At 43.1% G+C, this 13,442-nt stretch overlaps 1 long non-coding RNA gene across 1 annotated transcript; it reads left to right on the top strand.

The window, feature by feature from the left end:
• Positions 1–4,663: 4,663 nt before the first annotated feature.
• LOC124265019 lies at positions 4,664–6,259 on the top strand. The gene is made up of 3 exons (XR_006895319.1): positions 4,664–5,643; positions 5,867–6,092; positions 6,210–6,259. It is a non-coding gene; the product is annotated as an uncharacterized LOC124265019 (long non-coding RNA).
• The last annotated feature ends 7,183 nt before the right edge of the window (positions 6,260–13,442 follow it).

Below are 13,442 nucleotides of genomic sequence, written 5' to 3'. Positions count from 1 at the left end.
GACATTTTATTAAAAACCTAGCAGCGACTGTCACTGACAAGACGCCCTTCGAGTCGACTTCAGTAAAAGAGACACGTGTTGAAATGACGCATGTTTTCGCTCGATAAATTAGGCATTTAACAATATAATCTGAAGGTTTGATCAATATTCGTGGCTTTAAGTGAGGAAGGAAGAAAATATGAGAACATTTTCAGGCAGAATAAACCAGAACCTGTCACGGCTGAAGACCATTGGGAATATCTGTTGACATCGATGTAAAATCATATTTCCGGCGCCTGCATCACAAGACGCGGCGATCAAGTTTCTGGCATTGCTCTGTTAGATAAAGTTTATCTGAAGCAATGAGAAAGCCAGGACTCACCAGTTTGACTCATTCTCCCAGATAATGTGCGGATAATCGCAGATGGGAACATGGGATATGACGTCACATTCGGGTAGCACTTCGTTGTGTAATGACGCACTCTGCAACATTCCAGTTATATGGCGGCGGTCTGTAAATTAGAGTCTGGACCAGGGCTGACACATGTCATCGTATTCCAATATCGAAGATCGATGCTCATGCTGTTGATCACTGGACTGTCTGGTCCAGACTCGATTATTTACAGAATGCCGCCATATAGATGGAATGTTCCTGAGTGTGTCATTACACAACAAAGTGCTACCCGAATGTGACCTCATATCCCATATTCCCATTTGTGATTATCCGCACATTATCTGGGAGAATGAGTCAAATTGGTGAGTTAAACTCAACTCCATCACTAACTCACTAGCTGTTATAACAAAGGTGAGCATATCCCTTCCCATTGATGTTACACATCACAAACACATGTAAAGGCAAGGCAATTGTTCACCTGAGTAATCACATGAAAACATTGTATAAATCAATGGATGGGACATGGTCTGTTTGTTGTTTGCAGATGCATCATATTGTTGTGTGTACCATACTGTTTTAAGCCTCAATAAAGCCACTAGTGCTGTGACCCTGATCAAAATGCGTGAGTGAGTGAGTTTAGTTTTACGCCACTTTAAGAAATGTTCCAGCAATATCATGGCGGGGGACACCAGGAATGGGCTTCACACATTGTACACATTGAACCCGGGCCTTCGGCGTGACGAGCAAACGCTTTAACCACTAGGCTACAACACTGCTACTAATATCACATAGACAAATGAATGTGGAAGTCCAGCATTTCACTTCTTGTTGTACTCCAAAGGTCCGGTTAGAATTGGTCTTCAGTAACCCATGCTTGTCGTAAGCGGCGACTAACAGGATCGGGTGGTCAGGTTCTCTGAATTGGTTGACACGTGTCATCGTATCCCATTTATGTTGAACGATGCTCATGGTGTTGATCACTGGATTGTCTGGTCCAGACTTGATTATTTACACACCACTTATGTATAACTTGAATGTTGCTGCGTGCGGTTTTAAACAACAAACCAACCAACCACTTATTATTTTCTCAGACAGCTCCAAATGACATTTTCTTTCATAACTTCCAATCTGTCATGAAGGAAGGAAAGTCCCCAGGTTATCTTTAAATCAGGTTTATTCATACAGGTAAATTTCAAACATTTTTTAATCAAGGTTTCTGTACAAATCCCAAACAGCTGTATCTATACAAATATGTGGTAACGTACTGTTAGGCGAAAGATAATATGACTTGATAACTAGTGTTGGGAATTGGTTCAAATCTCATAATTGATGATTGGTTCATTACTACCGATCAATCATCGAAAATAATTGGTTAGCGTCATTTATGAAATTTGTTAATGCACATTAACATAAGGAAAAAACGTAATTCTTTTAGGGTTCTTTTGGCAAAATTTCACATCTTTAAAGGATGACTAGTATGTTGGGAACATAAATTTCTTCGAGTCTTTAAGATAAATTCAATCATGACATGAAACGAGCTTTTAGTGCTTACGAAATGTAACAGACAAAACCAACCATGTGAAAAATATTGTTAATGAAAACAAGTGTTCCAGAATTGTTTGTGTTCGATTATGAGAAATTATGATCGATTGCTTGGTCGTTTATCACTACAACCAATCTTCGATTATTTCAATTAATCGGACCACCACTATTGATAATAGGATTTGGCAAAAAGTTACAAACATTGTCAAAAATGCAAACTGAAAGTTGGACACACTGCTCTGTTTATCTAAAATATGGACGGGTGAAGATCTGGGTTAGAATTGATCATAAGTAACCCATGCTTGTCGTAAGAGGTGACTAATAGGATCAGGTGATCAGGCTCGCTGACTTTGTTGACATATAGCATCGTATCCCAAATGGCTTAGATTGATGCTTATGATGTTGATCACTGGATTGTCAGGTCAAGACTCAATTTCTGTAATGCCTCGTTCAATGGGTGAAAGAACTCACATTCAGCATAAACATTCTGCAGAAAAATCACAATGTAGAAGATCCAGGGGAAGCTTGTATTGTGACAAACTCTACAGGTTTTGACTGGTAAAAAGACTGTGGCATGACCCCAGTTGCGAACACAAACCATCATGTGTTTCCGGTGCAATTTTACCCCTCCTCCACAGAAGAGCACAAATGAAAACAATATTGAAGCGTCGTAAAATCATTACCATTTGCCTTACTTTAAGCGTTGTTACGCAGTAACATTACAATTTCTTACAGACTGACCTCATATAGCTGGAATATTGCTGAGTGCGGCATAAAACTAAACTCACTCACTCACTTAAAATATAGGTAAAGGCATTTCTTGTTTATTCATTTTTTGAGCCATCATCAAACATAGGTGTATACTTTCTTTTGAATGTCAGTTTATCTCACCATTAATTTCACCAGATATTTGTCTATAAATAATTCCATGAAAGTTTTTATGGGACAAGGGATATAGTGAATTGAGGCTACTTGTTTGTTATATCTATGTATAACACATACAGTAATCAAACACACATTTATCCTCTAGAGCTGGCTATCAATATAGACAATACAGATCAATAACCATTAAATAAATATTATTGTAGCCTAGTGGTTAAACCGTTCGCTCGTAGTGACAAAGACCCTTGTTCGATTCTCCACATGGGTACAATGTGTGACACCCATTTCTGGTGTCTCCCGGCATGATATTGCTGAATATTGCCAAAAGCTGCGTAAAACTAAACTCTCTCTCTCACTGTTGTGACCTGAAGACAGCGATTGTCTGAGCAAAAGCTGATGATTTGACTAATACTGAAATCAAGACTGTACATGTACAAAGTCAAAGGCGTTACATTTGTGCATTGATACCAGTGTAGGAAAGATAGCCCGTCCCAACGTCCGAGACGGATGAATTTTGTGGAGGACGGGTTAAAAAAATATCTAGTCCGTCCTCATGTCGGGTCAATTTTAGCAAACCAATGACATATTATAATGATTGTAACCTTTTAGAATATTTACTGCCGAAGGTGTTTTATTTATATTTGGAGGACAGGCTAGATTTTGGCAGGACTGGTAAAACATTTGACCTGCCAGTCCTGTGGACAGGCTAGATTTTCTACATCTTTCATACACTGTTGATACAATAATACTAAATACTGATTTCTTAAGCGCCTAGCATCAATTGACAGGTGTATCTGACACTATGACAAGTTAAGCCAAGTCATGTATGGACATATGCATACAATATTAAGATTCTTATGAAATGCCCAGTACAAGAGGTGAGTTTTGAAGGGAGACGTCTTCATATTTACTGTTTCTTAATTCAGAAGGAACAGAGTTATAACAATAGTCCATTTATCAAGCACATAGCTCCATGCACAATGCATGCTTGAAACGCCCAAACAATCTGATCATTATTACCCCGGATAACCCATGCTGCCTGTGAGGTGCTATGTTATCCCACCATTTTCTGCTGGGTGAACAGAGGCAATTTTGAACAAACTCACTTTCCTAAGGTGAGACCACATGTATAACATGTGCTTCTTTTTGGGGCAGGACTCATGTCCTAGAAACTATCAGGAGTCAAAGGACTCTCTCCACCCAATGTTGCTTAACTTCACCTGATTTGTGACCTGAGTTATATGCACAGGACCACGTGCCACCACACGTTCCTTAACTGAGTACTACATGGTGACAAGGCACAAAAGTATGACAAGTTGGAAGTAACAAAACCAGCAATACATTTTACAATACTGACATTTTAACAATAATTTTAATAACAAATATTGTATTACTAATGAATCAATGAAGCACCATGGTGCATATAGCAAGTAGGAAGAAACACACTCATTACAGACTTTTGTTTCTTAATGGTTGGTTTTCAAAATGTTTGCTTTAAATTGTCAATTGTTATATAAATAATTTCCAACCAGATTACTACAGCTGATACATGACTGAAAAGCAGCATTCTTAGTATCAACATGGCAAAATACAGTATGGTAAAAATGACACAGATAATTTCCACTACAATCCATCAACTCATGGCAACTGGGGATCCCATTAAATAATGTTGAGACCAGCTGTGAGATCATATGAATTAAGTTTGTCCAAATACCAATTAAAAAATTCCTTAGTTGCAAATGAAAACATCCAAATTCATATTCTGATATAGGGCACAAATTTGGTTAAACACAGATTCCAAATTAATACTGGCATTTTGGATTAACAATAGTAATTTTAAATACAATGTGTGTTCTTTCACTGCTTTTGAATAGTATAGTTATAACTAAGGATAACTGATATCACAACGTTGCCTAGGCAACTTGTGGGTACATTGAGGAAGAATCTTCTTCTAATTCTAAATTCAACATGCAAATCTTTGCAAATAAGAACCAAAATTTTGAAGAAAATATTTGTGACAAATTTCCATGCGAAAACCATTTCTCCACCATTAAGTAATAAAATGGTAAACTAAATCATGGCACAACCGTGACATATATCAATAACTGTGACACAGAACATTTTAAATAACTGAGGCGGGGACATGGGGTCAGATGTGTAGTGAGTTCAAAGGTGGAGGTGGGTTCAAGGGCGAAGGATTGGTCAAGGCTAAAGGTGTGGTGAAGGGTGGAGATGTGATCAAGGGTAGAGAGGGGTGAAGGGCAGAGGTGTGGTCAAGTTTGGTGGTGTACTCAAGGGTGGGCGACAGAAGGAGGTGTGGTTGAGGGTGGACATGGGATCATGGGTGAAGGTGTGGTCAAGGATGGAGGTGGGGTCAGGGGTGGCCTTGCGGTCAAGGATGGAGATGAGGTCAAGGGTAGAGTGGGGTCAAGGACGGAGGTGGAGTCAAGAATGGTCAAGGCTGCAGGTGGAGTGGTCTATGGAAGTAAAACAAAACAAACATACAGTTAAACACTCCCTAGACATGCTAAATACAATTGCATCATGTTGAGTTTTTTCATAATAACACTACAGAACTCTAACATGAAAACACACAACTAAACAAATGTACAGTCATAATGTTAACTGATATATTGAGACAATACAGCAGGTCAAAATGCCGTATTGTGCAATATTTTGGGGTCTGGAGCTGGTGGTGTTGAGGATGACAGAGAGATGCTTGTGTTGACACAAAGGTGTACAGCAGGGTAAAGCCTCCATCTGATCCGGAGTATGCGTCAATACTATGGGGCATGGAGAAGATGGTAGTGAGGGTGACAGAGGGAGATGCTTGTGTTGACACAAAGGTGTACAGCAGGTTAAAGCCACACTGTGTCCATCTGACCCGGAGTATGCTTCAATACTATGGGGGATGGTGAAGATGGTAGTGAGGATGACAGAGAGATGCTTGTGTTGACACAAAGGTGTACAGCAGGTTAAAGCCTCACTCCATCTGACCCGGAGTATGCTTCAATACTATGGGGGATGGTTGTGAGGATAACAGAGAGAGATGCTTGTGTTGACACAAAGGTGTACAGCAGGTTAAAGCCTCACTGCATCTGACCCGGAGTATGCGTCAATACTATGGGGGATGGAGAAGACGGTAGTGAGGATGACAGAGGGAGATGCTTGTGTTGACACAAAGGGGTACAGCAGGGTAAAGCCTCCATCTGATCCGGAGTATGCGTCAATACTATGGGGCATGGAGAAGATGGTAGTGAGGGTGACAGAGGGAGATGCTTGTGTTGACACAAAGGTGTACAGCAGGTTAAAGCCACACTGTGTCCATCTGACCCGGAGTATGCTTCAATACTATGGGGGATGGTGAAGATGGTAGTGAGGATGACAGAGAGATGCTTGTGTTGACACAAAGGTGTACAGCAGGTTAAAGCCTCACTCCATCTGACCCGGAGTATGCTTCAATACTATGGGGATGGAGTGAGATGTAGTGAGGATGACAGAGAGATGCTTGTGTTGACACAAAGGTGTACAGCAGGGTTAAAGCCTCACTGCATCTGACCCGAGTATGCTTCAATACTATGGGGATGGAGAAGATGGTAGTGAGGATGACAGAGGGAGATGCTTGTGTTGACACAAAGGTGTACAGCAGGTTAAAGCCTCACTGTGTCCATCTGATCCGGAGTATGCTTCAATACTATGGGGGATGGAGAAGATGGTAGTGAGGATGACAGAGAGATGCTTGTGTTGACACAAAGGTGTACAGCAGGTTAAAGCCTCACTCCATCTGACCCGGAGTATGCTTCAATACTATGGGGGATGGTTGTGAGGATAACAGAGAGAGATGCTTGTGTTGACACAAAGGTGTACATCAGGGTAAAGCCTCCCTGTGTCCATCTGATCCGGAGTATGCGTCAATACTATGGGGGATGGTGAAGATGGTAGTGAGGATGACAGAGGGAGATGCTTGTGTTGACACAAAGGTGTACAGCAGGGTAAAGCCTCACTCCATCTGATCCGGAGTATGCTTCAATACTATGGGGGATGGAGAAGATGGTAGTGAGGGTGACACAGAGAGATGCTTGTGTTGACACAAAGGTGTACAGCAGGGTAAAGCCTCACTGTGTCCATCTGACCCGGAGTATGCTTCAATACTATGGGGGATGGAGAAGATGGTAGTGAGGGTGACAGAGAGAGATGCTTGTGTTGACACAAAGGTGTACAGCAGGTTAAAGCCTCCCTGTGTCCATCTGACCCGGAGTATCGTCAATACTATGGGGGATGGAGAAGATGGTAGTGAGGGTGACACAGAGAGAAGCTTGTGTTGACACAAAGGTGTACAGCAGGATAAAGCCTCACTGCATCTGATCCGGAGTATGCTTCAATACTATGGGGGATGGTGAAGATGGTAGTGAGGGTGACAGAGAGAGATGCTTGTGTTGACACAAAGGTGTACAGCAGGTTAAAGCCTCACTCCATCTGACCCGGAGTATGCTTCAATACTATGGGGGATGGTGAAGATGGTAGTGAGGATGACAGAGAGATGCTTGTGTTGACACAAAGGTGTACAACAGGTCAAAGCCTCACTGTGTCCATCTGACCCGAGTATGCTTCAATACTATGGGGATGGAGAAGATGGTAGTGAGGATGACAGAGGGAGATGCTTGTGTTGACACAAAGGTGTACATCAGGGTAAAGCCTCACTCCATCTGACCCGAGTATGCTTCAATACTATGGGGATGGAGAAGATGGTAGTGAGGGTGACAGAGATGCTTGTGTTGACACAAAGGTGTACATCAGGGTAAAGCCTCACTCCATCTGACCCGGAGTATGCGTCAATACTATGGGGGATGGAGAAGATGGTAGTGAGGATGACAGAGAGAGATGCTTGTGTTGACACAAAGGTGTACAGCAGGTTAAAGCCTCACTGTGTCCATCTGACCCGGAGTATGCGTCAATACTATGGGGGATGGTGAAGATGGTAGTGAGGATGACAGAGAGAGATGCTTGTGTTGACACAAAGGTGTACATCAGGTTAAAGCCTCACTGTGTCCATCTGACCCGGAGTATGCGTCAATACTATGGGGGATGGTGAAGATGGTAGTGAGGGTGACAGAGAGAGATGCTTGTGTTGACACAAAGGTGTACAGCAGGTTAAAGCCTCACTGTGTCCATCTGACCCGGAGTATGCGTCAATACTATGGGGGATGGTGAAGATGGTAGTGAGGGTGACAGAGGGAGATGCTTGTGTTGACACAAAGGTGTACAGCAGGTTAAAGCCACACTGTGTCCATCTGACCCGGAGTATGCGTCAATACTATGGGGGATGGAGAAGACGGTAGTGAGGATGACAGAGGGAGATGCTTGTGTTGACACAAAGGTGTACAGCAGGGTAAAGCCTCCCTGTGTCCATCTGACCCGGAGTATGCGTCAATACTATGGGGCATGGAGAAGATGGTAGTGAGGGTGACAGAGGGAGATGCTTGTGTTGACACAAAGGTGTACAGCAGGTTAAAGCCTCACTGTGTCCATCTGACCCGGAGTATGCTTCAATACTATGGGGGATGGTGAAGATGGTAGTGAGGATGACAGAGAGATGCTTGTGTTGACACAAAGGTGTACAGCAGGTTAAAGCCTCACTCCATCTGACCCGGAGTATGCTTCAATACTATGGGGGATGGTTGTGAGGATAACAGAGAGAGATGCTTGTGTTGACACAAAGGTGTACAGCAGGTTAAAGCCTCACTGCATCTGATCCGGAGTATGCTTCAATACTATGGGGGATGGAGAAGATGGTAGTGAGGATGACAGAGGGAGATGCTTGTGTTGACACAAAGGTGTACAGCAGGTTAAAGCCTCACTGCATCTGATCCGGAGTATGCTTCAATACTATGGGGGATGGAGAAGATGGTAGTGAGGATGACAGAGAGATGCTTGTGTTGACACAAAGGTGTACAGCAGGTTAAAGCCTCACTCCATCTGACCCGGAGTATGCTTCAATACTATGGGGGATGGTTGTGAGGATAACAGAGAGAGATGCTTGTGTTGACACAAAGGTGTACATCAGGGTAAAGCCTCACTCCATCTGATCCGGAGTATGCTTCAATACTATGGGGGATGGAGAAGATGGTAGTGAGGATGACAGAGGGAGATGCTTGTGTTGACACAAAGGTGTACAGCAGGGTAAAGCCTCACTGTGTCCATCTGACCGGAGTATGCTTCAATACTATGGGGGATGGTGAAGATGGTAGTGAGGATGACAGAGAGAGATGCTTGTGTTGACACAAAGGTGTACAGCAGGGTAAAGCCTCACTGTGTCCATCTGACCCGGAGTATGCTTCAATACTATGGGGGATGGAGAAGATGGTAGTGAGGATGACAGAGAGAGATGCTTGTGTTGACACAAAGGTGTACAGCAGGTTAAAGCCTCACTCCATCTGACCCGGAGTATGCGTCAATACTATGGGGGATGGAGAAGATGGTAGTGAGGATGACAGAGAGAGATGCTTGTGTTGACACAAAGGTGTACAGCAGGGTAAAGCCTCACTGTGTCCATCTGACCCGGAGTATGCTTCAATACTATGGGGGATGGTGAAGATGGTAGTGAGGGTGACACAGAGAGATGCTTGTGTTGACACAAAGGTGTACAGCAGGTTAAAGCCTCACTCCATCTGACCCGGAGTATGCTTCAATACTATGGGGGATGGTGAAGATGGTAGTGAGGATGACAGAGAGATGCTTGTGTTGACACAAAGGTGTACAACAGGTCAAAGCCTCACTGTGTCCATCTGACCCGGTGTATGCTTCAATACTATGGGGGATGGAGAAGATGGTAGTGAGGATGACAGAGAGAGATGCTTGTGTTGACACAAAGGTGTACATCAGGGTAAAGCCTCACTCCATCTGACCCGGAGTATGCTTCAATACTATGGGGGATGGAGAAGATGGTAGTGAGGGTGACAGAGAGAGATGCTTGTGTTGACACAAAGGTGTACATCAGGGTAAAGCCTCACTCCATCTGACCCGGAGTATGCGTCAATACTATGGGGGATGGAGAAGATGGTAGTGAGGATGACAGAGAGAGATGCTTGTGTTGACACAAAGGTGTACAGCAGGTTAAAGCCTCCATCTGACCCGGAGTATGCGTCAATACTATGGGGGATGGTGAAGATGGTAGTGAGGATGACAGAGAGAGATGCTTGTGTTGACACAAAGGTGTACATCAGGTTAAAGCCTCACTGTGTCCATCTGACCCGGAGTATGAGTCAATACTATGGGGGATGGTGAAGATGGTAGTGAGGGTGACAGAGAGAGATGCTTGTGTTGACACAAAGGTGTACAGCAGGTTAAAGCCTCACTGTGTCCATCTGACCCGGAGTATGCGTCAATACTATGGGGGATGGTGAAGATGGTAGTGAGGGTGACAGAGGAGATGCTTGTGTTGACACAAAGGTGTACAGCAGGTTAAAGCCACACTGTGTCCATCTGACCCGGAGTATGCGTCAATACTATGGGGCATGGAGAAGATGGTAGTGAGGATGACAGAGAGAGATGCTTGTGTTGACACAAAGGTGTACAGCAGGTTAAAGCCACACTGTGTCCATCTGACCCGGTGTATGCGTCAATACTATGGGGGATGGAGAAGATGGTAGTGAGGATGACAGAGGGAGATGCTTGTGTTGACACAAAGGTGTACAGCAGGTTAAAGCCTCACTGTGTCCATCTGACCCGGAGTATGCGTCAATACTATGGGGGATGGTGAAGATGGCAGTGAGGGTGACAGAGGGAGATGCTCATGTTGACAAAAAGGTGTACAGCAGGTTAAAGCCTCACTGTGTCCATCTGACCCGGAGTATGCTTCAATACTTTAGGGGCTGGAGTAGGTGGTAGGAGTGATGGTGATGAGTAGTGTTTGTATTGAGATACGGATGTTTATCAGCCAGTCTCATTGCTTCTAACGTACATGAAATATTCAACAATACACTTACTGGCAACAATGGTAGTGAGGGTGATGGACTGTGATGTCTGACAGTCTTCAGCAACCAGTGCTAAAAAAGAGGAAAAGCAATCATTTCCCAAGAGTAAATAAATTCCCAAGTTCAATTTTCTATAATTACAGACTGCCACTGTTGTCTGCCAAGAACACTTGTGAAATGAGTATAGCAAGAAAGTTATCGGTGCCCTTTGGAAAATGAGTCCAAAGTTAAACTAGTTTCACAAGCTAGCCCACATAGATAATATGCAGCATTTCAACCATTCACCAGTCCCTGCTATCCCTTCATGCAGATCACCAGACAGGGAAATAACAAGAACCATTTTTCAACAAGGACTGAACAACTTTCTAGGCAGCCCCTCTGTCCATTACACTACAACCCTGGCACTGGGGGTACCTGGGTGGAGCGTAAACCCTGGAAACCCACGCCACTCAATCTCCACAACACAAAGAATATAATGACAAGAGGTTGCTAATACATCTGTTATTGTACAACTCCAATAAATATATATCAAGCTATACTGGTAATGAATAAATATAGCAAGCTTGGCATAACATATTACTAATGACTATATTCCTACTAGGTGTAGAGAAATTTTTCTAAATCAGACCTCTCTTGATTAGGTGTCCCAGCTCTCAACACAAGACCACTCTACAGATCTCAAGTTGCAATACCAAACAAACAAGACTGGACCAGGGCTCATATAAATTATCAGCCATCAAATAATAAGCTCATACAGAATAAAGAAGTTGTATATCCATAAAATTGTCCTTATTCTTCATCAAATTAAAGGCCTTTTAGGAGGATTTTCAAGACCCATCAAACATTTTAACTGACTGACTGAGTTTGGTTTTACGCCGCTTTTAGCAATATTCCAGCAACATCACGGCGGGGGACACCAGAAATGGGCTTCACACATTGTACCCATGTGGGGATTCGAACCCGGGTCTTCGGCGTGACGAACCACTGCTTTAACCACTAGGCTACCCCACCGCCCCTACAAACATTTTAAGGAACTATAGAAACATATATAGCACATAAGTAGATGCACACACACACAAGTTGGTCAAATGTGGGCCGACAATCAGAGGGAAATAACTCTAAGCTGCATCACTGCACTGGGTAAGCTTCTTGATGGAGATTAATCAACTGTCATTGGTATTTATATTATGTACACTCTGTCAAAAAAGAAACGCAACTGCTGTATTTTGAAGATTATATTTGTGAAATTTAAGATGACACAATTTATTTAATTTAGAAGACAGAACAGTGAAATATGGCCCAATGATAGTCTAGATATTCAAGTTTGAGCTTAATATCTCAACAGTCTTTCTTAGTACCTCGTGTGGGCACCACGAGCTGCAATCACTGTGTGCACGTTCTTGGAACAGAACGGATCATTCGTTGGATCCTTTCCTGAAGGATTGCTATCCACTCCTCGTGTAGTGCAACGGCTAGTTGTCTCAGTGTCTGTGGCGGCAGTCTACGTCTGCCAAGAAAATCCCACAGATGATCTATGGGGTTGAGGTCTGGGGATCTGGAGGGCCATGGCAACACATTCACGTTAGAATTCTGTAAGAAATTCAATGTTGCACATGCAGTGTAAGGTCTGGCATTATCGTGTTGCAAAACCTCCCTCTGTTGATCGATGATCGGTAGGAGGTGAGGTTTTAAAATTTCGTTGATGTAGCGTTGAGCTGTCAGATTGCCACGAATGATCACCAGGTCTTATCTTTGGTTTTATGATATGGCTGCCCACACCATGATGCTCGTAGACCGGCCTCTTGCAGATGGTTCCCGATCGTTAGTGCTGACACTCTCCTCAAACCTGGCACTTGTGTTGCACTGTGTTGCAGTGTCAGTCCGTTTCACTTGCCGATTACGTAGGTGATGGAGCCGGATAAACCGATCTTGAGCTGGCGTATTGATACGGGGCTTACCACTTCCTGGGCGATCTTGAGTCAAACTGAATTGGTTGAAACGGTTTCAAAGTCGGGAAATCATTGTTTTGTGTACATTGAAGTGTCATGCAACCCTTCTGAAACTTTCTTCAGCTTCAAGACGACAATGGCGATATTTCTATCTGCAGCACTCAACCATGGCATTTTCGACTTTGTACTTCGATGACGAATGATGGAGTGAGATACGAACTCGCACAGACTTTTATATGCCATCATTAACCGTCATTTACATAATTTGCACATGCATTTGGCTTTTGACGTAGTCACCGTGAAAACTTCAAGAATGGTGAAGAAATGAGACAATAAGAGAACCCTATGCATGCTAATCGGTGTGTTCCAATGCTTACGTTCAAGAACAACGTACATGATATACTCACCTATCACACAAATTGCATTTGCAAACAATACCTTATTCTACTGAGTCTCTTATATGTGAAGACAGGGGTTGCGTTTCTTTTTTGACAGAGTGTATTAGTTTTCTATAAAATCATAACTAAACAAGTTTTGATAATATGGGGCATTTTCAGGGCAAATTGCAGCCAATAAGGGCATATTCAATGCTAAAACAAATTTAGGGCCTTCATTAGGGTGAAATGTCCATATTTCAGGCTTTTTCAAGATTGTGCTAACCTTGTGAACCTGTCTTTGCTAAATAACAGCCTTGTATTGCCATATCAAACAGGCAAGAGAGAT

This window comes from Haliotis rubra, unplaced genomic scaffold, assembly GCF_003918875.1.
Source record: "Haliotis rubra isolate DU_JTF1 unplaced genomic scaffold, ASM391887v1 Scf957, whole genome shotgun sequence".
Classification (NCBI taxonomy): domain Eukaryota; kingdom Metazoa; phylum Mollusca; class Gastropoda; order Lepetellida; family Haliotidae; genus Haliotis; species Haliotis rubra.
This window is presented reverse-complemented; position numbering and strand designations above follow the sequence as displayed.